Here is a 25,272-nt window from a genome sequence, read left to right as displayed (position 1 = left end):
TGGTTCTGCTAACAGTGGTCTGGGTCAGCTCTGCTCTCTCTGGGTACAGCACTGCTTCATGTCTTTCTGCACAGCTTTCTCTGGAGATTGATGGATTTGAAGTCTGGATCTCTGGATGTGGTATGGTCCGGCAGCATGCTCCGCAACAAATGGAATTGAATGTCTCTATCTGTCCTGACTGTCTGCTTTTATGTGTTTTGAAAATGGGTGTGTGTGCAGCATCACTAGGCTGTACCCCTCTCCACTTGTCATTGGCCACTTCCTCCTCTTCCCCTTGATTGGGGGAATGAAATGAAGTGTCATCATGATGAGGTCTGTTTATGGTACAGAGAACCCACCCCTGTCAAATTACACACAATCTATATTTTGACCCAAAAGACATATTTGCACAGGTACACATTTGTTTAAAATTACATGCACCCATCACATATCACAGGAGGTATACCCTGTCCAAATCTGCTCTTCCTGGGAGCTTGCATTCAGAAATGGCGACATTTTCACTTTTTAACTGGTTTCGCAATATCGGACATTACCCCAAATTTACACACATGTGCGCAAGGAGTATGGACATTAATTGTTGAAGTGTCAGATTTTTAACATGCATACATTTTAAGTAATACCCTCTTAACTGCTAGTTTGCCCCCAGATCATGCCACCGGTTCTAAAAACCTCTTAAAATGTGGGCAGAAAAATCACAAGAATTATGGTGTCATTTGAATAATTATGACAAGTCCGTACTATGAGTTATTCATCTTTTTCTAAAACCATATTCTGGCTACAGGGGTGTGTCTTTTCAGGTCACATGGTACAGAAACCAGTTTTTCCACTTTCTTCAAGCTCAGCCTCTGTCTCCAGTTTCTCCCCCTCCCAGTTTCTGCCAAGAGAAAGCCATTTTTATTACCCCTGCAATAAACCATCTGCCTGGGCCCTGGAAGGCCCATTGTTCAAGAGGAAGCCATTTATGGCCACTTCCATAAACCCTCTGCCTGGGCCCTATGTTTAGTCTCTAGCAGTCCCTTGGTAATCCAATCAGAGAAGTGTCATATCCCTTTTGGTGGGAGCAGCAAAAGGCAGGTAGGCCTGGGAACACAGCTGTTCTGCAAGTCTCAACTCCTGTCGGGGGTAGCTGGTGGGCAGAATTCAGTTCCTTAAGCCAGGCCCCAGCTAATGTCACTTTTAGTTACCCAGTTTTCTGCATTCAAATAAAATTAACCATTTTTACATATGCAGCTAGAATGCTGATTCTAAGTTTCAAACTATGACATTTAAACAATTGCAACCTATGTGACACTCAAAAGTAGGTCACTCATTTCTTTTAAACATTTAGATTTTTAGTGTCTTTCAGTCCAAATTTACTTAAACTGCTGAAATCCACAGCTCAGCCAGTCTTGTTATAAACCTTCAAGTCACTTCAGAATATAACTTTAGATTGTATCCACGTCTCTGTAAGTCTTTCTTTGGCCTGCTTTGGGTTCATTTATTCAGTTTTACACAAAAAAAAAAGTCTGGTGGTTTTAAAACGCCGGCTTTCTGATAGTGGTGAGTACTGGTAATGCACCCATTTTTGGGATTTAAGAAAATGAATTCCCCACAATTCTAGGTTGCTTTTGGCAATCAGCATTGCCATTCCCAATGGTTTCAGACTACTGTGTGGGTAGTCCAATGGTGGTTTTAGGCAGTGCCCTTCTGTGCCCATAACATCGGCAAAAATGAGTGGCAGCCTATTCTTCATGCATTTCCCTGTGCATTTTCTGGGAAGCTCTGGCCATCATGATGTTTTCCATGTCAGTACTGCACAGTTTTTGAGGTAGGGCTCGGATGTATGGGTAAAAACATCCCACATTGCGGAATTGTCGTAAAGATTTGAAGGATTGTTGGCATACGTTACACATTGAGCTGCATGTACATCTGTACACTGGATGGTATGTTTGGGTGAAAGGAACATTTGGATGAAAGTTTGTTGGGAAGGTTTTTTCTGTAAGGATTTATTTTGCCATACTGGTGTCTCCTACCATTTCATACCCTCGACCATTACTGTTTATGGCAAACAGGTTGTTTGGTTCTTGTTTATAAGCCTCATTGAAATAAGGTTCTGTGTTGCGTGTGTGAATCCATTCACCTTCACAGAAGTTTGAAAAGGTATCTACATTGACATTGTGCATGTTTAGAAATACTTTTTTTGTAATGGATTGATTAATTTAGTTAGTGGTTTCATTCTTTTTTTCATTCTTTTTAAAATCAATATAAATATCTTTCTCTTTAGTAGAAATGTGTTGTCAATTAGAGCTTCGAGAATGAGTGTTCTGCAGTTGTTTTTAAGGGTAGAATGTGACATTTCAGCTGTCTTTAGACGATTGTGAAGAACCCCACGGTGTATGTATTGTGGATCGCTGTGTGGGTGAAGAGAGTGCTGTGTGATTGCATAGTGTGATGATAGGTGTAGTAGGAAAGGTTGTAAGGGTAATAGTCTATGCATGTGTGATGTGCTCGGGTTACTGACTAAGGGAGTGGTTGTGTGATTTAATTAGTAGTGACATTGGCCCTCATTACAAGTTAGCTGGTCCAGAAATAACAGCATTACAGGCACCTTTTCCAGACCGGCTCACTCCGAGTCTGCTGGTAGGGACTATCAACTACCGGCTGGCCCTATCTGTTAACAACGATGCCGGTGCTTCACTGTTCCCATTCCCTTGGAGTCCTATGGGACTTAATGGGAATTTACCGTTCCGCCAAGGCCTATAATATCCTGGTATTACTAGGATATCAGGCCTCAGAAAAGGTAATCCGAGGTTACCAGTAGGCTGCCAGTATTTCCGGCGGCCTAGCAGCAACCTCGTAATGAAGCCCATTATCATGTTTTGAAGAAAACAGTGGGTGTTGTAATGATGGTGTTGAGATGGGAATAGAAAGAACGTGACTGTTGCAATATAATGAGTAAGAGGGAAATACATGTTGTTGATTTGAAAAAAAAATTCTAGACAAATATATACCGAAAGTATATTGTTACATTTAAAAAGGTATATTGCTTTTTCCTGCTCTGTGAGCCTACTGTGGACTGGACACTTTGTATTCCTTGGCAGAGACTTCCTGAATTATCTCTACCTGTGACTTTACAGCTTTGCTCTGTTGGGCATAGCAGGCTCCGCACACTTCATCCACCAACCTGTTCAAAAACTGGGGCCTGTGCGCAACGTGCGCATGCATACTGGGAGTGCTCGTGTTCGTGCTGTTCGTGCTGGGACTCTTGATTTGTCCTGCTCCATGAGCCTACTGTGGACTGGACACTTCGTATTCTTTGGCAGAGACTTCCTGAATTATCTCTACCTGTGATTTTATAGCTTTGCTCTGTGGTAGGCTTTCTGCCTATTTCAACTTGATTCAGTGCTCTCTACAGAGTTTACTTAGCTAAAATCTATTTCCTTTCTTGCAGCGGCAAAGCAGGGTCTGCCGACTTCATCCACCAACCCATTCAAAAACTGGGGCTTGCGCGCAACGCAGACACGCATCATGGGAGTGCTAGTGTGAGTGCTGTTTGGCTGTTCAGCTATCGCAGCTGATAAGCTGACCAACTCTTCGAGACCTCCTCCCTTTTCCCCAGCCTGCTTTCCCTGTCCTTGCCACTGTTCCCTAATTTTGTATCCTAGAGCGTACATGTGCTAGTCTATAAAGCAGTATCATGGCCTTATATATGCTGACAACGACTATGCCTAATTATGCTGACTCCCTCTTTGGAAATCAACAATCAGCTGCAATTACGCAAAACACGGAAGATGCACTCACGACACTCGGAAACAATAGAAATATGCATCAAAAAAGGGAAACATTCTAAATCCTTGAACGTAGATATTCAAAACTTCTGTTTTGTTAAACCCACAGAACTAAATAAACCTCTGACTCTAAATGATAATCTGGTGATGCTGTCTGCTCCTTTGATCGAAGACTCCATGAAAATATGTGAACACGCGACAAACCATATTACAGATGCAGAGATGCAAGCCCAGGCTACATAAGGCATTCCTCCGCCCTTAACTGAATCAATACCTCACCGGAATAAACTCCTTACTCCAAGACGCCAAGATGAAGCTCAATCATGCCATGCACAGATAAACAAATGTGCTAGCCTACATTACATTCCCAGGTTCTCAATACTGGTACAATTTCGAATGTGCCTCTTGTAAAAATGAGCTCTGAAAATATGGCAAGACAAATATCTGACCTTGGACCTCATTACGAGTCCGACGGTAGCCGTGCTGGAAAACCGGGGCATTACAACCACAGTGACCCAGTAATTCCGGAGGCGGAATTCTGAGTCCTATAGGCCAGACCTGGCGGGAGTGACACTGTAGCGGCGGCGGTGACTTGTAATGAGGCCCTCATGTGTCCTTAGAAGAAAATGAAATGTTACCTGTATAATGTGAAGATCTTATGAACTATTCTACTTAGTCTACCTCATCTCTTCCAACAGGCGGGCCTGAATCTGATCACTTAGACTGGCCTGCGGGAATATCAATCCTTTCTATTTGCAGACAAAAGACCCACCTAGAGATTGATAATTTTACTATGGAACAAAAAAGCGCTGAACTTACTTTACAAATGCACACTCAAAGGAGAACAGAAAAACAAAGACAAGAAAAAGTACCTTCGGAATCACTGAAAAAATCATTTACCCACTTGAGAGACTGGAGAGACTGAGATGAATTGCAAATAAATAGATGATATCATATTCGTAAAACAACTGAAAGTGGAGATGCTGGAGCAAACGCTCCAAACATTGATCCGACCATCACCCCTACTGGAGAATTGAGTAGGGAAGATCCCCAAATCCTGCATCAAGATTATGCTCTGAATATAGTAATGATATAGAGACAAACAGAAACCCCTACCCAAATCAGGCGACTCTCCTCACTGTCCTGTCAAACATCCCCAATCTAAAATTATTTGAGTCACATGACATTCAAGTGGTATATCTTGAAAGAACTTGTAAATGGATACAGGATGAATTACCATCCTCTCAAAAAGCATTAACAAAGCAATCTGGGGTGAATCAGATGCTTTAGCAAAGCTGGGGTTTATCTTGACGTATAACAGACATTTTGATACTATGAGAGAAGCATTCTGAGAAATATGAAAGGGAATGTACCCCTTCAACATCTCAAAGAACAATACGAGCTCCCATAGAAAATCTGGACCCCTCTGATTATAAATTGTGAAGGAAACATTGGTAAACTAAAATGAGCAGGTTACTTTGATAAACCTACTCTTCAGAGCGGAAAACGACATGGAATTGGTTAAAAAAAAGCAATAAGATATACTACCCAAAATACAAATTACTAATGGCAACCAAATCAGATCTGTCAAAATGTTAAGATAGCTATATGGAACACTAGAGGGGTTAGCCATCTAATGAATATCAACAACAACCACCATTTGTCATCCTACGATCTAATCATACTTCAGGAGACTTGGATAACCAATCAACTTTAACCTTGTTTGGATTCCTGCTATTAAACAGGCAAAAGGCATATCCATGGCTGGCCTACTCTTTGGTATGAAACTTGACATGAATGCTAGCCTTATCACAGGGGCCTCGCCACACCTGTGCATTCAACTGGCAAAATTGTATTGGAACCCTGCATTAATCAGAGATGATTCATTTTTCAACTACATAAACCAAATGCTAGATCTGATTGCAAATGAAACCATTCCTTATACAACACTTATAGTAGGAGACATGTACATATCATGTATCCCAAAGATTGGTATGCCGATAAAACAAAAGGCTAGGAGATGACTATACTTAATGCAAGAAAGGGCACTCACTATTTGGATGGAATGCTACAGGGAGACCTTCCAACCTAGCCAACCTGGAAAAGAAACCAGTCAACAGCAATATTAAATTATGCCTTTATATCGACACAAGCGATAACTCTGATTACCCATTTCCAAATTGTCCCCACTACTTATAGTGACCTTAACATTCTAACTATAAATTGGCGACACACTTCTACCACCAAGAAACAATACTACACACCACAATGTTACTTGACAGAAGGTCTTAATAGAATTAAATGAACAGCACCAAAACTAAAACAGCTTTTAGCGAATCTTCAAACCAGAAACTATGCTGGAGCTGACTGACTCTCAGCCAATATACACACAGGCCCTTCTGTTTTTTTGCTGAGACTGCATATTTTTACCTTCGTCCAGTCTTTTGAAATAAATATCCTTTTGACCCAATTATTAAGACTACCAGAGCCAAAATGAGGGCCAAATTAAAACACATAAGATAAGCAAATCTTAGAGAATACAAAGAAAAACGTTCTAAGATCTGCACCAAATCTAAAAACTACATAAAACATCAGTGTTGATAGTGCAAAAAGCAAATGAGCACATGCTGTCAGCCCTAGCTTCCAAATCTAGTCCAAACATTTGGAAACTGGCATAGAATTGCTTTTTCTAAATACAATTGCGAAAGAAACATGGATAGCTAATTTTTCAAATTTTTTCGCTGCACCAGCGGTGAATGTGATTATGACAAATACTCAAGAAAATGATTTCACTCCCCTTCATTTTGATCATCTGGATTTCCTGAACCAATAAATAAAATTAAGTCTATCTCGAGCCCCGGGGCCAGACGGCCTTCCAAATGCCATCTTAAAGCGTTACCCTAAAGTATGAGTTGTTATTCTCTATGAAATGTTTTGAGAAGTGAGAAGCACAGGATGTATCCTGGAAATGTGGAAACATTCAATACTAATACCAATATTCAAGAAGGGACATCGGAGCTTACAAACCAATTACCAGCCGATCGCCCTACTTGATATACTGGGATTTCTTTTTGCGAGATTGATATTGAAATATCTAAACACCTGGCTTAAATCAGGAAAAACGATGGATCCCCATCATTCCGGCTTTGTCGGCGGATTAGGCATGGCTGTTAAACTTCTAACCTTAACAGCCCTGAAAAATCAAGTATGGAGCTCTAAACAATCTATATATCTAGCCTTTATTGATTTCCAACAGGCCTGCGACTCGATATCCAGGGCCATCTTATGGAAAAAATGAATAGATGCAAGATGCCCGAACTACATTCTTCAGGCACTTTATCAATTATATTCCAATACCTCTGTTCAAGTTAAATTAACTCAGGAAGGCCTGTTATCAAAACATATCCCCACCTCTAGGGGTTTGAAACAAGGCTGCATTTTAGCTGTTACACTATTGAATTTCTATTTTAGGGACATGTATAAACAAATCCAAACCATGAGAGCCTTCCTGCCTAAACTCTGTAGTTATTCAATCTCATACTTATTTTATGCAGATGATCTAGTTTTAATAGATCCAGCGCCATAGGGCTACAGAGACAATTGAAGGGGCTAAAACATGTTGCTTTATAAAATATGCTCTCCATAAATATGAGTAAATCAAATATTTTGAAGCTGTGTCCAAATACCAGAACAGATAAAGCTCCTTTCTTCAAATGGACAGTAGGATGACAAAAAAGAAAATAATTCATGATTACAAATACCGAGGTATCAATGTGATCGATAATGAAGTTGATCTCCGATATATAAATGGCTTGAAATATAAGACCCAATCCTTATGCTCCCAAGCAAGACTTGTCCATAAGCAATATGGGAAATGTTCCTACTTTCCCATAATACCATTTCATAAAGAAAAGGTAATCTCTATCATTACCTATAGTGCCCATGTCAAGCTTCCAGAAATCATCCTGACTGGGTGCACCTTGAGGGTGTCTTCTGAAAGAACATTTTACCAATACCCAGAGACTTCCCAATCCAAATAGTCTGATACTAGCTAGAACTCATATCAATGAAAGTGATTATAGCATGGAACGAATAATGCTTTATAACAAATGTATGAACAGAGATAAGTACCAGGATTCCCTCATAACACCTTTAGCTAACCTATTAGGAGACTACTCACAGGTTCCCTTAGCTTCATGGAAACAATACTGTATACTAAATATGACCCCAGCTGACACTGACCAGACTTTTGATTGAAAACAAGCCTAACCAAGCTAAACAAAAATTCTGGCTCACGGATTGGAATGCGAGCTGGTATGAATGTAATAAATATAAGATCTTCACCAGTGGACATTTCATACTAAAAATGTCAAACAAGATTCCAAGATATCTGGTTAAATTTCCTGACAAACATAATGCACGCATCTTATGTGTTTACAGTTTGACTTGTGGTCCACAAATGCATTAAGAAGTAGGGATAAAACTGAAGACAGCTGTCATTTTTGTAAATCAATAATCCAGTCCGAAACACTAGAACACCTCTTAGTAGAATGTATAAAGCTGAATACGTTAAGATGTGAATAGTTCCATAGGTTCATTTTGGAATACCGCCTCTTGACACCCCATCAAATGTGGATAATGATTTTTAATGCAAATCATATATCCTTAAATCTAGACACAATTAGGTTTTTAACAAGATTAGAGATCTAAGCAGAGATGTTCCTATTTTGCGATACTGCCTAATAAATTAAGTTGACTAGGGAAAAAGGAAATCTAATTGTACATAGTCTATCAATCTATTGACTAAATGTTTTATAATGTATCATTTTGTTTTTCTTTCTTTTCCGCATATGATTTTATTGTTAATATATATATATTTGTAAAGTTGCCTGACCAAATAAAACAAATAAAAAAAGGTATACATGCTATATTAATGTACTTACTTTGTAGGATTAGAAGAGGGTTCTTTCTTCGATAGCTGTCTTTGGCAATTTTCTTCTTTCCTGTAATTGTAAAAGAAAGTTAGTGGGTATATGTGATAATGGTGAAGTACTTTTAGTAAGCAAGGTTGTTATTTATTAAGGTAGGAAGAACTGTTGGGAAACAAAGTTAATGAAGTTGTGTTATGGGTGGTGTACTAAAGTGTGGTAACTATGTTTTTAGAACAATTGCAGTATGATTACTGCGTTTGGCACATTAGCAGTAACAGGGCAAAAATGGGTGTGGGAAAATGGCGCATATCTAGGTTACTTTTGTGCTGCTAATTTTAATAGAATGAGTGCTGGTTTTGTGGTAAAATTTATTTGTAATGTGTTACATTGTTTTTAAAGAATAGGAACATTGTGGCCTAGTGGTAATGATAGGGCGATTTGCTAATGTAGTAGTATTTGGTGTCTTATACTAGAGGTTGGAAAGAAGAGTATTTTTTATGTAAGGTGAAGTGTTGTATAAAGCTACTTAGGTGGTGTAAACATATGTGTGAGCAGGTGGAGAATGGCAGCAGTTTAAGGGATGAAATGAGTGTTTTGGAAAAAGTGACATTTATATGGTATGGTGTGCGTGCAAATCTCTGCGCCAGCGCGTGCGCTAAAATCCATTTCCGCGCACAGCGTATTCATGGATTTAAGCTACCAAAACCAGCCATAAAGCACAGTGGCGCAGCGACCCTTCAGCAGCGCCAGTTACGCCCCTCGCGCAGGGAAAAGCCATCAAAATCCCCAATCCAGCGCAAAGCGCTGCGCTAACCCTGCACCAACACGCCAAGCGGGGCATGTGTATTACTGGGATTTGCGGGAAGTTTTACACGCGATTGGAGCAGGGTACTTGTATTTCGGGGGTGCGCGGGAAGTTTCACATGCGATAGTCCCTGTGCGAGTGGGGTACGTGTATTACTGGGGTTCGCGGGAAGTTTCACACGCGATTGGAGCAGGGTACGTGTATTTCGGGGGTGCGCAGGAAGTTTCACACGCGATAGGCCCTGTGCGAGTGGGGTACGTGTATTACTGGGGTTCGCGGGAATTTCACATGTGATTGGAGCAGGGTACGTGTATTTCGGGGGTGCGCGGGAAGTTTCACACGCGATTGGCCCTGTGCGAGTGGGGTACGTGTATTACTAGGGTTCGCCGGAAGTTTCACACGCGATTGGAGCAGGTTACGTGTATTTTGGGGGTGTGCAGGAAGTTTCACACATGATTGGCCCTGTGCAAGTGGGGTACGTGTATTACTGGGGTTCGCGGGAAGTTTCACACGCGTTTGGAGCAATGGTACGTGTATTTCGGGGGTGCGTGGGAAGTTTCATACGCGATTGGCCCTGTACGAGTGGGGTACGTGTATTACTGGGGTTCGCGGGAAGTTTCACACGCGATTGGAGCATGGTACGTGTATTTCAGGGTGCGCGGGAAGTTTCACACACGATAGGCCCTGTGCGAGTGGGGTACGTGTATTACTGGGGTTTGTGGGAAGTTTTACATGCGATTGGAGCAGGGTACGTGTATTTCGGGGGTGCATGGGAAGTTTCACACATGATAGGCCCTGTGCGAGTGGGGTAGGTGTATTACTGGGGTTCGCGGGAAGTTTCACACGTGATTGGAGCAGGGTACGTGTATTAATGGGGTGCGCGGGAAGTTTCACACGTGATTGGCCCTGTGTGAGTGGGGTACGTGTATAACTGGGGTTCGCGGGAAGTCTCACACGCGATTGGAGCCGTGTACGTGTATTCATGGGGTGCGCTGACACGCGATTTTGCTGTCAGAGCGGGGTACGTGAATTTCGGGGGTGCGTGGGGAGTGCTACACGTGAATTGGCAGTGTGGGTCCTCCCAGGTGTTCCCTCTACACCCTCCACGGCCCCTGCAGGCAGCCCACACCACAGGGGAATAACCCGCACCCCATGTTATGTCCCACAGGCAGCCCATCCACCATGGGCATGCCCCCCAGCCAAGCCACATGTCACCTTGCACTACTGATCACCAACTCATGTCACCTTGCACCCCCACCCCCCAGCACTGAGGAGCACCTGCCAGCAGGCCCCCACTCATGTCCCCTTGCACCCCCAGCACTGAGGGGCACCTGTCAGCAGGCCCCCACTCATGTCCTACTCATGTCCCCCTGCACCCCCACCCCGCAGCACTGAGGTGCACCTGCCAGCAGGCCCCCACTCATGTCCCACTCATGTCCCCCTGCACCCCCACCCCCCAGCACTGTGGGGCACCTGCCAGCAGGCCCCCACTCATGTCCCCTTGCACCCCCACCCCCCAGCACTGAGGGGCACCTGCCAGCAGGCCCCCACTCATGTCCCCTTGCACCCCCACCCCCAGCACTAAGGTGCACCTGCCAGCAGGCCCCCACTCATGTCCCCCTGCACCCCCACCCCCCAGCACTGTGGGGCACCTGCCAGCAGGCCCCCACTCATGTCCCCCTGCACCCCCACCCCCCAGCACTGAGGGGCACCTTCCAGCAGGCCCCCACTCATGTCCCACTCATGCCCCTTGCACCCCAACCCCCAGCACTGAGGTGCAGCTGCCAGCAGGCCCCCACTCATGTCCCACTCATGTCCCCCTGCACCCCCACCCCCCAGCACTGTGGGGCACCTGCCAGCAGGCCCCCACTCATGTCCCCTTGCACCCCCACCCCACAGCACTGAGGGGCACCTGCCAGCAGGCCCCCACTCATGTCCCGCAGCACCCCCACCCCCAGCACTGAGGTGCACCTGCCAGCAGGCCCCCACTCATGTCCCACACATGTCCCCCTGCACCCCCACCCTCCAGCACTGAGGGGCATCTGCCAGTAGGCCCCCACTCATGTCCCACTCATGTCCCCCTGCACCCCCACCCCCAGCACTGTGGGGTACCTGCCAGCAGGCCCCACTCATGTCCCCTTACACCCCCACCCCCCAGCACTGAGGGGCATCTGCCAGCAGGCCCCCACTCATGTCCCTTTGCACCCCCACCCCCCAGCACTGAGGGGCACCTGCCAGCAGGCCCCCACTCATGTACCCTTGCACCCCCACCCCCCAGCACTGAGGGGTACCTGCCAGCAGGTCCCCACTCATGTCCCCCAGCACCCCCACCCGCCTGCACTGTGGGGCATCTGCCAGCAGGCCCCCACTCATGTCCCCTTGCACCCCCACCCCCCAGCACTGGGGGGCACCTGCCAGCAGGCCCCCCACTCATGTCCCCTTGCACCCCAACCCCCAAGCACTGAGGGGCACCTGCCAGCAGGCCCCCACTCATGTCCCACTCATGTCCCCCTGCACCCCCACCCCCAGCACGGAGGTGCACCTGCCAGCAGGCCCCCACTCATGTCCCCTTGCACCCCCAGCCCCCAGCACTGAGGGGCACCTGCCAGCAGGCCACCACTCATGTCCCCTTGCACCCCCAGCCCCCAGCACTGAGGTGCTCCTGCCAGCAGGCCCCCACTGTTAAGCGGAAAACCTGTGCAGTTCCCTCTGGGACCACTGCAAAAGATTTAGGCTTACAGGTGTTGGCAGTAAACCCACTTGGTAGCTGTCTGTACCACACAGATTCACCTGGTAGCTGTGGCTGAGCAGTCAGACCTCTCTCAAGAAAAGTTAGGCAGTATGTGGAGTATACAAAATAGGGCAATTTACACAGTAGAACAAGCAAACACGGAACAGAGCTTGGGTGTACAGATATATAGGTATTTATTTATAACAACACATCTATAGAAAACACTCTGGCACTAATACGGCAAACAACTTCAATCACAATTACTATAAGTAAATCAATCCCCCTAACAATAGTTTGACAAGTCTAGGTTCAACGACACCACTTATTTACAGAGGTGAATGCTTTAACCTAGATGGCACTCTAGTATTCGTTAGGATGGGAGAGAAAAGGCGGGATATGAAATCAACTCTGTACCAACACTTTTACGAACAAATGCAAGGCAAGTAAGGCAGGGTCTACTGTAGATCTCAAAGTCAAAAGCCAGGCCCACTCGGAGAGAGGCAAGGCGATGTGTCCGAAAAAGTATCACAGTGGAAATGCACTTCGAGTCTTTGGCGCAAATTGTCACAGAAAGATTGGACCAGTTCAGAACAGAAAGTTACGAAGGCTTGGATGCGACCCAATGGAGAGGCGAGGATTAAGACACCTCACGCTAACCGACACAAGGGAAGCCAGGCGGACACGGTACCTTGTATGTGGAGAGACAGCTCCGGCGGGGGCAGTTGTTCCTGGTGGTGGATGCAAGTCGGGGCTTTGCAAAGAGAAGAGATGATCTCGTCGTTGAAGGAAAGTTGAAGATCGTTGCACCACCAGGGAAGAGACCAGCCGCGGAGTGCTCCGTCACAAGGCACCACCTTTTGGTCGCGGTACGGGTTAGTGGCTATCCGGTTGCCGGGGTGCTCAGCACGGGCAATTCGACCACTATGCCCTGGAAGCGAAGAAAAAGCAAAGGGGACTGGTTGTTCCCACCAGTCAGGGGAAGAGACTCTCCGGTGGGGAGATCTCTTCTGTCATCGGGAAGTGGTGAGTCGGTTCAGCAGGGCTCCACCGGAGGTGTCGTCGTTGCAGGTCGGCTCAGCTTTACCCTCGTCGGATTCTTATGTCCTGTGGTGACTTCTGAAGATCCAGTCCCAAAAGCCCTGCTTTTATGCAGAAAACCCCCATTCATTCAGCCTAGCTGTCAATCAAAACACGCTAAGTGGTGAGCGGGGTGGCTCACCACTTGGGCCAATCACACCAGAGTGCGACTTGAGTTGGCAAGGCAACTCAGTCTAGGGTGCCTAAACCCCCTCCCACACCCCCTGTGGTACCCAGACAGAATGGCACCACTTTGGAGGGCCTCTGTGCAGAAGCCCGCCAAAAGTGGAACAAAGGGCTCAACTTTTGGTTTAGGAGTCACAGAGACGAACACAGATGCCATTTTAAAAACCGAGTTCTGGCAGAAAATACCAACCAATAGATTTATTTTAGATAAATAAACCGGTGGCATGTTAGAGATTGACAAGAAAAAGTATTAACCTCCAACAATGGGAAGAATCCCATAGGGTTATGTTCGGGGTCGAATATAACAAGTAGTTTCCACTGCCACCATCCAAAACTCGACGACGGGGGACGGGACAGTGCCCCCTCGAATAACAGACCCAGGGGTAATCGAATTACCCCTACTAGTACGTCCACAATAGGATGGTTTGTACTAGTTCTGTTAGTAAATTTAGGTCTATTAAAGCCAATGGTGACTTTACATGCCCGGGGAGAATGTAGTCAGTCCGCGGGTATGGAGTCTATGGTGGGGATCCTCTAGGATGTCCCAGTGTTATGGCACGGAGGGTGCGGTGTAACACACATAGAAAAACATATGAGACCCTATGGGGTAAAAGACCCCATAGCCCATAGAACACATTGACATTCAAAAGAAATAACCACATTCATGTCCAAGAGTGGGAGAAAAGAGTCTCACTCTTGGCAGGATGGAAAAAAAACAAACTCCAGAAATCCAGCAAAGCTGCTGGGGGACTCACTAGGTTAGGAAATTCAGCCTAAACAGAGAATTCTCCCTAACACCCACTCATGTCCCCCTGCACTCCCACCCCCCAGCACTGAGGGGCACCTGCCAGCAGGCCCCCACTCATGTCCCCCAGCACCCCCAGCACTGAGGTGCACCTGCCAGCAGGCCCCCACTCATGTCCCACTCATGTCCCCCTGCACCCCCACCCCCCAGCACTGAGGGGCACCTGCCAGCAGGCCCCCACTCATGTCCCACTCATGTCCCCCTGCACCCCCACCCCCCAGCACTGTTGGGCACCTGCCAGGAGGCCCCCACTCATGTCCCCTTGCACCCCCACCCCCCAGCACTGAGGGGCACCTGCCAGCAGGACCCCACTCATTTCCCCTTGCACCCCCACCCCCCAGCACTGAGGGGCACCTGCCAGCAGGACCCCACTCATGTCCCCTTGCACCCCCACCCCCCAGCACTGAGGTGCACCTGCCAGCAGGCCCCCACTCATGTCCCACTCATTTCCCCCTGCACCCCCACCCCCCAGTACTGAGGTGCACCTGCCAGCAGGCCCCCACTCATGTCCCACTCATGTCCCCCTGCACCCCCATCCCCCGGCACAGAGGGGCACCTGCCAGCAGGCCCCCACTCATGTCCCCCAGCGCCCCCACCCCCCAGCACTGAGGGGCACCTGCCAGCAGGCCCCCACTCATGTCCCACTCATGTCCCCCTGCACCCCCAACCCCCAGCACTGAGGGGCACCTGCCAGCAGGCCCCCACTCATGTCCCACTCATGTCCCCCTGCACCCCCACCCCCCAGCACTGAGGTGCACCTGCCAGCAGGCCCCCACTCATGTCCCACTCATGTCCCCCTGCACCCCCACCCCCCGGCAATGAGGGGCACCTGCCAGCAGGCCCCCACTCATATCCCCCAGCACCCCCACCCCCCAGCACTGAGGGGCACCTGCCAGCAGGCCCCCACTCATGTCCCCCTGCACCCCCACCACCCAGCACTGTGGGGCACCTGCCCTCAGGCCCCCACTCATGTCCCCTTGCACCCCCAGCCCCCAGCACTGAGGGGCACCTGCCAGCAGGCCCCACTCATGTCCCCTTGCACCCCCACCCCCCAGCAGTGAAATGCCGATCTCATGACACAAACCAAAAGTCAACTATGTACATCAACACATGTCCGTCATACACATACACTGGTTGGCATTGCTTGTGTAAACCCACATTTTCACATGCATCAACCCAATGAGCGAATCCCACACATGGAACTAAAAAATGAAAATGTATTATGTACATAAAATCAAAAATGAAATGAAAGCATACCAAAATATGAAACATGAAATGAAAAGCATGTGAAAAAGATGATTGAATGAAAAAGATAACCAATCCAAAAAAATTAGAAAGAAAAACAGTCCAAAGTCACCCTCCAACAACGCAAATCCAAAGGAAATGTAAAAAAAAATCTCCATTACTTCATGTTCATAATAAAAAAAAAGAGAAAGCAATCCATAGTCCAACTATTTACAATCCATTGTCCGGAAAAAATAAATCAATTGCTCCATGTCCATAAAGCAAAAAAAATAAAAAAAATGAATACATGATGAAACTATATACAATCCATTGTCCAAGGATGTAAAGGGTCCATGATCCCAACCAAACAAATGAAACCTACCTAACAAACTACCTAAAAATATAACTATATACAAATTTGTGTGGCATTGTCCATTGACAACAAATAAAAGGAAAACGAAAAGGAAACCTAACTCTAAAAACTATTTACAAGGGCAAGGGGCTAGTCCGACGGCTCACTTTTGGATGTCCCGGGTCAGGGCATCATCAAACTCCTGCTCAATGTCCTGGAGGCAGTCCTCTTCCATGGCCCTGAGGGTTCGCAGGGACGACCACATGTTCTCCTCCAACTCCCTGAGAATTGCCTCGAGGCACTCGGCCCACCTCAGGGAACTCCGCATGGAGTTCTCCGCCCTGACCATCGTGAGACGTGCCTCTTCTGCCCGCTGCCGCTCTGCATCTATAGTATGGCCTAACCGCTGCCACACAGAAGACACTTCCAGTCCTGGGTCCTCCTGCCCTCTGGCTGATGCCTGCCCCTCCGATGTCGAATGCCCCAAGCCATGATGGCTCCCATCTTGTTGCTGCTGCTGCTGTTCCTCTGCCTGTGCCCTGCCTCTTGCTGCCTGACATCCTCCTCCGGCTGGGGTGCAGTTGTTGAGGTGGCCACCCCTGCTGGACGTCCGACTCCCGACTGTGGCAGGGATGTGTCCTCCACCAGCCTGGCCGCAGGGTCAGAGGCAGCTCCACATGTTACCCAGGTGATACATGGGTGGGAAGGTGGCATGGAGGACGACTGGTGCGTAGGGGTTTCAGGTGAGGAGGGGGTCGCAAGGAGGTCCAGCACACGGAGGAATCCAGCACTGGTGACCCGTCCCAGCAGGTCAACACGGTCAAAGAGGCACCCGAGATGACGTGCAGTCTCTTCACGAAAAAACTGCACGTCACCTCGCATGCCCCATTGACGCAACGCTATCCCGGCCAGGACAGGCTCAACACGGTCCCGGATAGCCACGTCTGCAGGGAGAGGAAGGCCAGTTGTTGTGCGCTCATCCCCTCCCTGAAAACAGGTCTGGACGTAGGCATCCCTGCTGGTGCCAGATGATGCAGTGACTGGATCAGGGACAGGATTGCACACAGGCACCTCCGCGGCGGCCTGTGCTGCCTCCTGTCCCTGGTCCTGCACTGCACCACTAGCACCAGTGGAATCCCCACCTCCAAACCCCGTGTGTGTCCATTCCACGGCCTCCTCCTCCACCAAACCCCCCACCAACCTGGATGACTCCATGCCATCTTCCTCCGTTGGACCCTGTGGGGTCACAGCTGCCCCTTCTGCTGCCGAGGAGTCCACCTCCAACCTCTGCCTCTTGGACCTACCCTCGGCCGCTGCGGCCTGGGACGTGGCACCAGACTCCTCACTCCCTGATGAGATGACAATCTGGGAGGGGAGCCGGGCCTTGCGTCTCCGGCTGGCGGGACGATCCCTGCCGCTGTGCTCCACAGCACCCTCTCCGCCCTCTTCTTCAGTTGATGCTGCAGACAGGGAGAGATAAAACACAGGCATCAGGGCACTGTACAATGGACTGATACACACATGACAGTTGCACATGAGTGGCAATGTTTAACTTCAGACACGGCATCACACTCCATGAGACACATGTCATTTTAACTCACACACATGAACATTTCAACAGCAATATTCCACCAGGCAGCACCATCCATACACATACAACAGCATGAACAGCCAAAGGTGAGCATGACATCACATTAAACACAAGGAGTGCACTAGACATGCACACACGCGACCACACTTACATGCATGTCTACATCTGCTCCAACTGTTACAGTGATGAGATCGCCATACATGTCACATCTGCCATTCATCCTTCTACATATCAGTGTCACGTGCATCCATGTTGCATCACAGTTGCACACTTGTCAGATACACATACATGCACATGTACACAGTGCAGATACATGCATTATGAACCACCATCCATGCCACAACCATGCCAATGTACATACACAGAAATTCAAACATGTGTGCTCCCACACCTGCATTTGCCCAGCATGCTTATCAACACATACACCATCAATGTGTCTCACAACTGAGAGGACTCACATGTGGCAGCCTCACGCCCATGTTCATACACATCCCTACATGGCCCTACATAAACACATGTGCAACCTGCACACTACTGGCACACCAGGACACGCACAGCATACTATCAACATGCATGTACACATACCGCTTGACTCCAGACGGGTCTGCCTCTCAAGGATCTGGACGTAGAGCGCTGGGCATATGCGTTCCAGGGCCCTCATTTGATGGTTCGACAGCTGGCCCCGGCACCCCTTGGCATCCGCTGCCTTAGCGAGGCGCTGGGCCTTGTTGAGGGTCCTGGTCCTGAAGTCCTCCCAGCGCTTCTTGACATGATGTAAGTCGCGGACTGCCACCCCCTCCGCGTTGATGGCAGTCACGATGTCCATCCAGATCCTGATCTGTCCTTCATTGTCGGCGCGCAAACTTCCAAAGAGGGCATCATACTGCCCTAGATCTTGCTCCACCAGGACACCAACTTCGGTGGCAGTGAAGCTGGTGGCCCTCTGCCTCTCTGGCTGGGGGTTGCCAGTGCTGCCAGATGGTGTTATGCTGGACATGGCAACCCCAGAGGCAGGAGTGGGTGGGCAACTGGGTCCTGGGGTTGGGCTGTGGAGCGATGGAATCCCAGTCGGGAGTCTTCGGTTCCAGCAGGGGTGGTCACAGCAACTACACCCCTGGCTGACGTGCAGGCAGCAAATGGCAGGGCATGTGGGCAGCAGGCAGTCAGGCAGCAGGAGATGGCAGGTGGGAGCGTGCTCGGGGCTCTGGGTGGCAGTAATTCGGCCTTCTGGGCAGGAGCGTGGTCTTCCATGTGTTTTCGCGTGGCCAGCTTGATACGGAGTGATTTGGCACATGAAAAAATTGCACGTCAGTGTATAATTCGAAGAAAGGGCCTTAGCGCGTAAGCGCGTCAGCACACGCACGCGATTTCATTGGACCAAAGGCCCTTAGCGCATAAGCGCGTAAGTTACATTACGCGCGCAGGGTGTTTCCCTCACAGCACGTGATGACAGAGCACACGTGGAATAACTGCACGTCTGAGTGTCATTGCGTGTAATTGGAGGAAAGTGCCCACGTGCACGCGTATCAGACATGTACGTGTGGGCTGGTTTAAAAGCTAGTGTAGGTGTACGTGTATTTCGTGGAGAGCGAATGGGTGAAATCTGTACTTCTTGTCGGTTCACACGCGATTACTTTACAACGTTTCTAGTTCGTACTCCCTGTTACCTCTGACAGCTCTTTTCTGAATTTTTGTTGGGCCTGTTTCCTCAAACAGAGTTCACTTCTCCTTTTGTCCTGTCTCCTCAGACAGCGTACAATTCTTCTTTTGGCGGGGGTGTTGCACATGCGCGTATTTTTCACGTTCTTTTTCCAGGCAGACGGTGAGTTCCGCACGTACTTAGCAACTGTGCTTGCCCCGTGTGTCGCATTCCCCTTCAGAGGTCATTGTAGGCTGCGTGTATTACTCATACGCTTAGTTTTGTGTTTCTGGGTGCCACAGCGTAGTGCGGGTTCATTTTTTCACGCACGTGGTCTACGAGGGGTTGCGTGCACGTTAATTTTTAATTTTGGGCTGCCTGCGCGTTGCGTGACCCATCATCTTCCCCCAGGGGTCACAGACAGCCTTGTTAGAGCACTAGGGTACGAATTCCATCTGGTATCCTACCCCTTTGGCCCCCAATTGCCCAAGACAATAGTTTACTGCAACTCCCATACGCACAACAACATCAGTGCCATGGTTGGGAGGCGACGAAGTGGTAAGAGAGGCAAAGGTGGCCGACCTTCAAAAGGTGGGCATGGGGGGCGCGGTAGGCGACGTGGCTGGGATTTGCAGGGTGCCCCTATACCCCCATGTGTGGAGGAACAATCAGGGACACCCATGCCCCCCATGGTTGAGGGAAACGTGGCTGACACCATCCCAGCTCAGCCGCTGTTGGACCAGCCCATTGTGGCACCTGACCTGGCACAGGATGACTCCCTGGCTGACTTCCAGGTCAGCAAGTCTAGGCCACGTGTGGCGGTGCAAGTTGTTGTCACCAAGCCACGTGGATCTGGGGCAGCTATGTCATCTGCTGCCCCAAGTATGCAGGGTGGGGAGGCTGCAGGGGCAGCTGCAGCTCCATCCGCCCCAGCTCTGTCTCTCCCAGCCAGGACAGTGTCTGTCCAGGTCCATCAAACTGACGTTCCCCCTGCCAACCTTACTCTGCAACCAATGTCTGCATCAAGACCTATGGTCATTCCCACACTCCTACTACCCAGTCCACCAGTGATTCTGCCCCTACTGACCAGCGCGGCTTTAAAGAAGAGGAAGAAGGGTGCTCTGGCATGACAGGCTGAGACCCCAGACACGGCTACACACTCCGGTACCTCAAGGAAGCCTTGCTTTAATGATCCGGAACTTGATGCACTTGTGGCATATGTGTCAGCACATAGCCGCGAAATGGTGGTGACTGCAGGGTGCAAGACCACACCTGGTCAACGTAGGACACACTGGCAGACCATCGTGGACCGCATAAGTGCCCTTGGATTTGTGAGGCGCACAGCTGATGATTGCTACAAGTGGTGGAATGACCTGAAACGCAGAGCAAAGAACAAGCTGGCCTCATGCCGCTACTCTGGTGACTGGCGGTGGGTCTCCACAAGAGGTCAACAAACTCACTGAACATGAGTCTGTTGCTGGGGCCTTCGTCACAGAGGAACAGATCCAAGGTGTGGGAGAACTACCTGATTATGATGCATTGTCCGGTGAGTGCCCATGCATGTGTGTGTAATGCATGTGTATGTTGTTTGGGTGACGGGTTCTGATTGAGTGCCAGTTGAGGGTGTGTGTGCCTGAGTGGTATGGGTCACCCATGTGCTCCATCCAAAACATTCAGCGGCCTTGGATTTGGGTGTGACAGTATCCCTTCTGCCCACAGTAGTAATTTAGCGCAACATTACAGCAGTTGCCCTTGAATTGGCATCTTGCAACAACATTGTTTGTATTTTCCAGTGTTCGTTCAGGCTGATTGATTCAATTCTCCCACTTTTGCTACGCATTCCTCAGCCCTATTGTCACATTTGTGACATGCTTCTGTCATTGATGAACCCCACATTGGCCCACATGTGTTCCTTGTTAGGTGAATGATTTGACCTTTGAGGCTGATTGAGTATTGGCCTGATCACATACATTTTTGGGGCCTGTTTGAATGAGGAACATGATAGTTGTTTCCTGTCATGTTGAAGTGCACAACCATTGATGTGTACATCGGCTTGCAATCACTGTATTTTTGTACACTGGATGTGTTGCAGTGTGTGGCACATGCCTATTTTGTCACACTATGTAGCATTTTTCATCTCATCATGTCCATCTCACATGGATGGCTGACAGTATTCATTCACTGACATATGGGTGTACTTGTGGAATGTACCATGGCTATGGTACATGCCATCTGTGTTATGGCATGTGTCATGTATGTGTATTGGACATGCCACTCACAGGCCAATGTGTGAAGGCAGTTCTACCCAGCATGCAGCAAATGTGTTGCTCTTCCATCTTGGTGTCATCAGTGTCTGCCTTTTGCCTCCCCTTCCAACTCAGTGACAGTGCATGCATGGGAGGGTTATAGTCATGTGGGACATGTGTAAATCATGTACTGGTTCTGTAGTTTGTCAGACCTAATTGTGTGCTATGGTGATAATGCCTGTTTCCATTTTTTGTCTTTCATGTTTTTGCAGGGGATGATGCACTCGATGCTGTTGAGGTTGAGGAGATGATGCAGACCCAAGAGGGATCTCAGGCATGACCGGGCACCAGTGGGGATGTGGTGTGGTGGTGGGTGAGAACCCAATCTTGCTGCAGACCATTCTGTCCAGGGGTGTCTCTGGGTGCACCTCACCAGAACTCTATTCAGGTGCTGATTCAGATCATGAGACCTATGTGGCGTCGCAAGTAAGTGTTTCTGGAAGGGATTCTGTTCTGTCCAACCCACCTGCACCAGGGGTAGAACCCTCTATGGGGATGTCAGTGTTGGTAAGTCCGCCTTTGGCAGTTACGGATGCAGGGTCAGACTCCACAACATCTGATCCTATTCCTGGGCCAGCAGAGGGGGGAATGCAGTCCTGCAGCCTCAGGAAGTGCCGGTGTTAGGGAGAATTCTCTGTTTAGGCTGAATTTCCTAACCTAGTGAGTCCCCCAGCAGCTTTGCTGGATTTCTGGAGTTTGTTTTTTCCATCCTGCCAAGAGTGAGACTCTTTTCTCCCACTCTTGGTCATGAATGTGGTTAATTCCTTTGAATGTCAATGTGTTCTATGGGCTATGGGGTCTTTTACTCCATAGGGTCTCATGTGTTTTACTATGTGTGTTACACCGCACCCTCTGTGCCGTAGCAGTGGGGCATCCTAGAGGATCCCCACCATAGACTCCATACCCTGGGACTGACTACTGTCTCCCATGGCATTTAAAGTCACCATTGGCTTTACTAGACCTAAATTTACTAACAGAAATAGTACAAACCATCCTATTGTAGACGTACTAGTAGAGGTAATTTGATTACCCCTGGGTCTGTTATTCGAGGGGGCACTGTCCCGTCCCCCCTCGTCGAGTTTTGGCTGGTGGCAGTGGAAACTACTTGTTATATTCGACCCCGAATATAACTCTATGGGATTCTTCCCATTGTTGGAGGCTAATACTTTTTCCCGTTAGTCCCTAACATACCGCCGGTTTATTTGTCTTAAATAAATCTACCGGTCGGTATTTTCTGCCAGAACTCGGTTTTTAAAATGGCGTCTGTGTTCGCCTCTGTAACTCCGAACCAAAGGTTGAGCCCTTTGTTCCACTTTTGGCGGGGTTCTACACAGAAGCCCTCCAAAGTGGTGCCATTCTGTCTGGGTACCACAGGGGGTGTGGGAGGGGGTTTAGGCACCCTGGACTGAGTTGCCTTGACAACCCAAGTCGCACTCTGGTGTGATTGGCCCAAGTGGTGAGCCACCCCACTCACCACTTAGCGTGTTTTGATTGACAGCTAGGCTGAATGAATGGGGGTTTGCTGCATAAAAGCAGGGCTTTTGGGACTGGATCTTCAGAAGTCGCCACAGGACCTAAGAATCCGACGAGGGTAAAGCTGAGCCGACCTGCAACGATGACATCCCCGGTGGAGCCCTGCTGAACCGTCTCACCACTTCCCAACGACAGAGGAGATCTCCCTGCTGGAGAGTCTTCTTCCCCTGACTGGTGGGAACAACCAGTCCCTTTGCTTTTTCTTCGCTTCCAGGGCGTAGTGGTCGAATTGCCCGTGCTGAGCACCCCGGCAACCGGATAGCCACTAGCCCGTACCGCAACCAAAAGGTGGTGCCTTGTGACGGAGCACTCCGCGGCTGGTCTCTTCCCTGGTGGTGCAATGATCTTCAACTTTCCTTCGACGACGAGATCATCTCATCTCTTGGCAAAGCCCCGACTTGCATCCACCACCAGGAACAACTGCCCCCGCCGGAGCTGTCTCTCCACATTCAAGGTACTGTGTCCGCCTGGCTTCCCTTGTGACGGTTAGCGTGAGGTGTCTTAATCCTTGCCTTTCCATCGGGTCGCCTCCAGACCTTCTTAACTTTCTGTTCTAAACTGGTCCTACCTTTCTGTGACAATTTGCTAGAAAGACTCGAAGTGCATTTCCACTGTGATACTTTTTGGGACATATCGCCTTGCCTCTCTCCGAGTGGGCCTGGACTCTGAACTTTGTGATCCACAGTAGACCCTGCCTGACTTGCCTTGCATTTGCTTCGTATAAGAGTTGATACCAAGTTGATTTCATACCCTGCCTTTTCTCTCCCGTTCTAACGAATATTAGAGTGCCATCTAAGTTAAAGCATTCACCTCTGTCTGTAAATAAGTGGTGCCATTGAACCTAGACTTGTCGAACTATTGTTAGAGGAGTGAGATACTTATAGTAATTGTAATTGAAGTTGTTTGCCGTATTAGTGCCAGTGTGTTTTTCATAGATGTGTTTTTATAAATAAATAACTATATATCCTTACCCCCAAGCTCTGTTCCGTGTCTGCTTGTTCTACTGTGTAAATTGCCCTATTTTGTATACTCCACATACTGCCTAACTCTTCTTGGGGGACGTCTGACTGCTCAGCCACAGCTACCAAGTGAATCTGTGTGGTACAGACTGCTACCAAGTGGGTTTACTGCCAAACACCTGTAGGCCTAACTCTTTTGCAGTGGTCCCAGAGGGAACTGCACAGGTTTCTGCTTAACAGCCAGCACAGCAAGGCACAGATCGCCTTGCCCCAAACAGGTGTGGTGCCCGCCGACGCGGTGGCCGTACGCCACCAGGCAATACCGCATGGGACCAATCCATGTACGGTATGGCAACCCAACAGGCAGCATCAGTTGAGATGATGGCTCAAGCAATGGAGAGGGTGGCCACTTCCATTGTCCCCCCTGAAAGGCAGATGGAGCAACTACAGCAGGCAACAGACTCCATTTGCCAATCACACAGGGAGGACATGTTGGCATCCAACAGGGACAGACGGGCGGCACTGGAGACTCTACACCAATCGATATCAATAGAGTCCCAGGGCCACAGGGAAGCCCTGAGGGTAGAACTCCATCACCTCAGGGCGACTCTTGTTGACCTTGAGGCTTCCACTAACTTGAGGACAGAACAGCAGCTGGAGCGGCTCACACATTCGCTCTCAGCTGAGATGCAGGCAACTCGGGAGGAGATCCGGGCATCACGTCAGGTGGTGCATGGGGATCTCTGCACTATAATCCTCCAGGACGAGACCTCCACACCCGCATGCTTGCTGCTATAGAGGACAATACCAGGGCTTTGCGTGGGCTGCCTCCCATAGCACCACCACCGCCTGTGGCAGCAGCAGAGGGTGATGAGAGCGACAGCAGCAGTTCTTCCACATTGGCATAGCCGTGCAGGCCATGAGCCCATGGAGGTGTTTTTTTTCCCAACATCCACACAGGTGGCTGTTGGTGTGCACCCTGTCCTCAGACCTCCTAGGTGGCCTCCCCCCCAGCCCCCACATGGCAATTTTTGATTTTTTTTTTTTATAGTGTGTTGCCTTGTGTGGCTCCCATGGGCATCCACTGTATTCCGGCTGGGCACATGCAGGCTTGTCCTGAGTTTGGGTTAGATGCTTGGGTTTCATGAGACACACACCCCTCCTGCTTCCCGTTTCCATGGGCTTGCAAAGGGTGTGCCCAAGTGACAGTGACTTACACAGTGACGTTGGACTCCCATGAGCTGTGTGGGCAGTCTGTAGTCAATACTGTGTATACATTCCTAGTGGATATTGTTCTTGTATTGTACACTGCATGGTGTATTGATATGTGCTTGTGCATCCATGTCTTCCTCCTAATTTGCAGGTT

The sequence above is a fragment of the Ambystoma mexicanum genome, chromosome 2q, assembly GCF_040938575.1.
Source record: "Ambystoma mexicanum isolate Mex_15411 chromosome 2q, UKY_AmexF1_1, whole genome shotgun sequence".
Classification (NCBI taxonomy): Eukaryota; Metazoa; Chordata; class Amphibia; order Caudata; family Ambystomatidae; genus Ambystoma; species Ambystoma mexicanum.
This window is presented reverse-complemented; position numbering follows the sequence as displayed.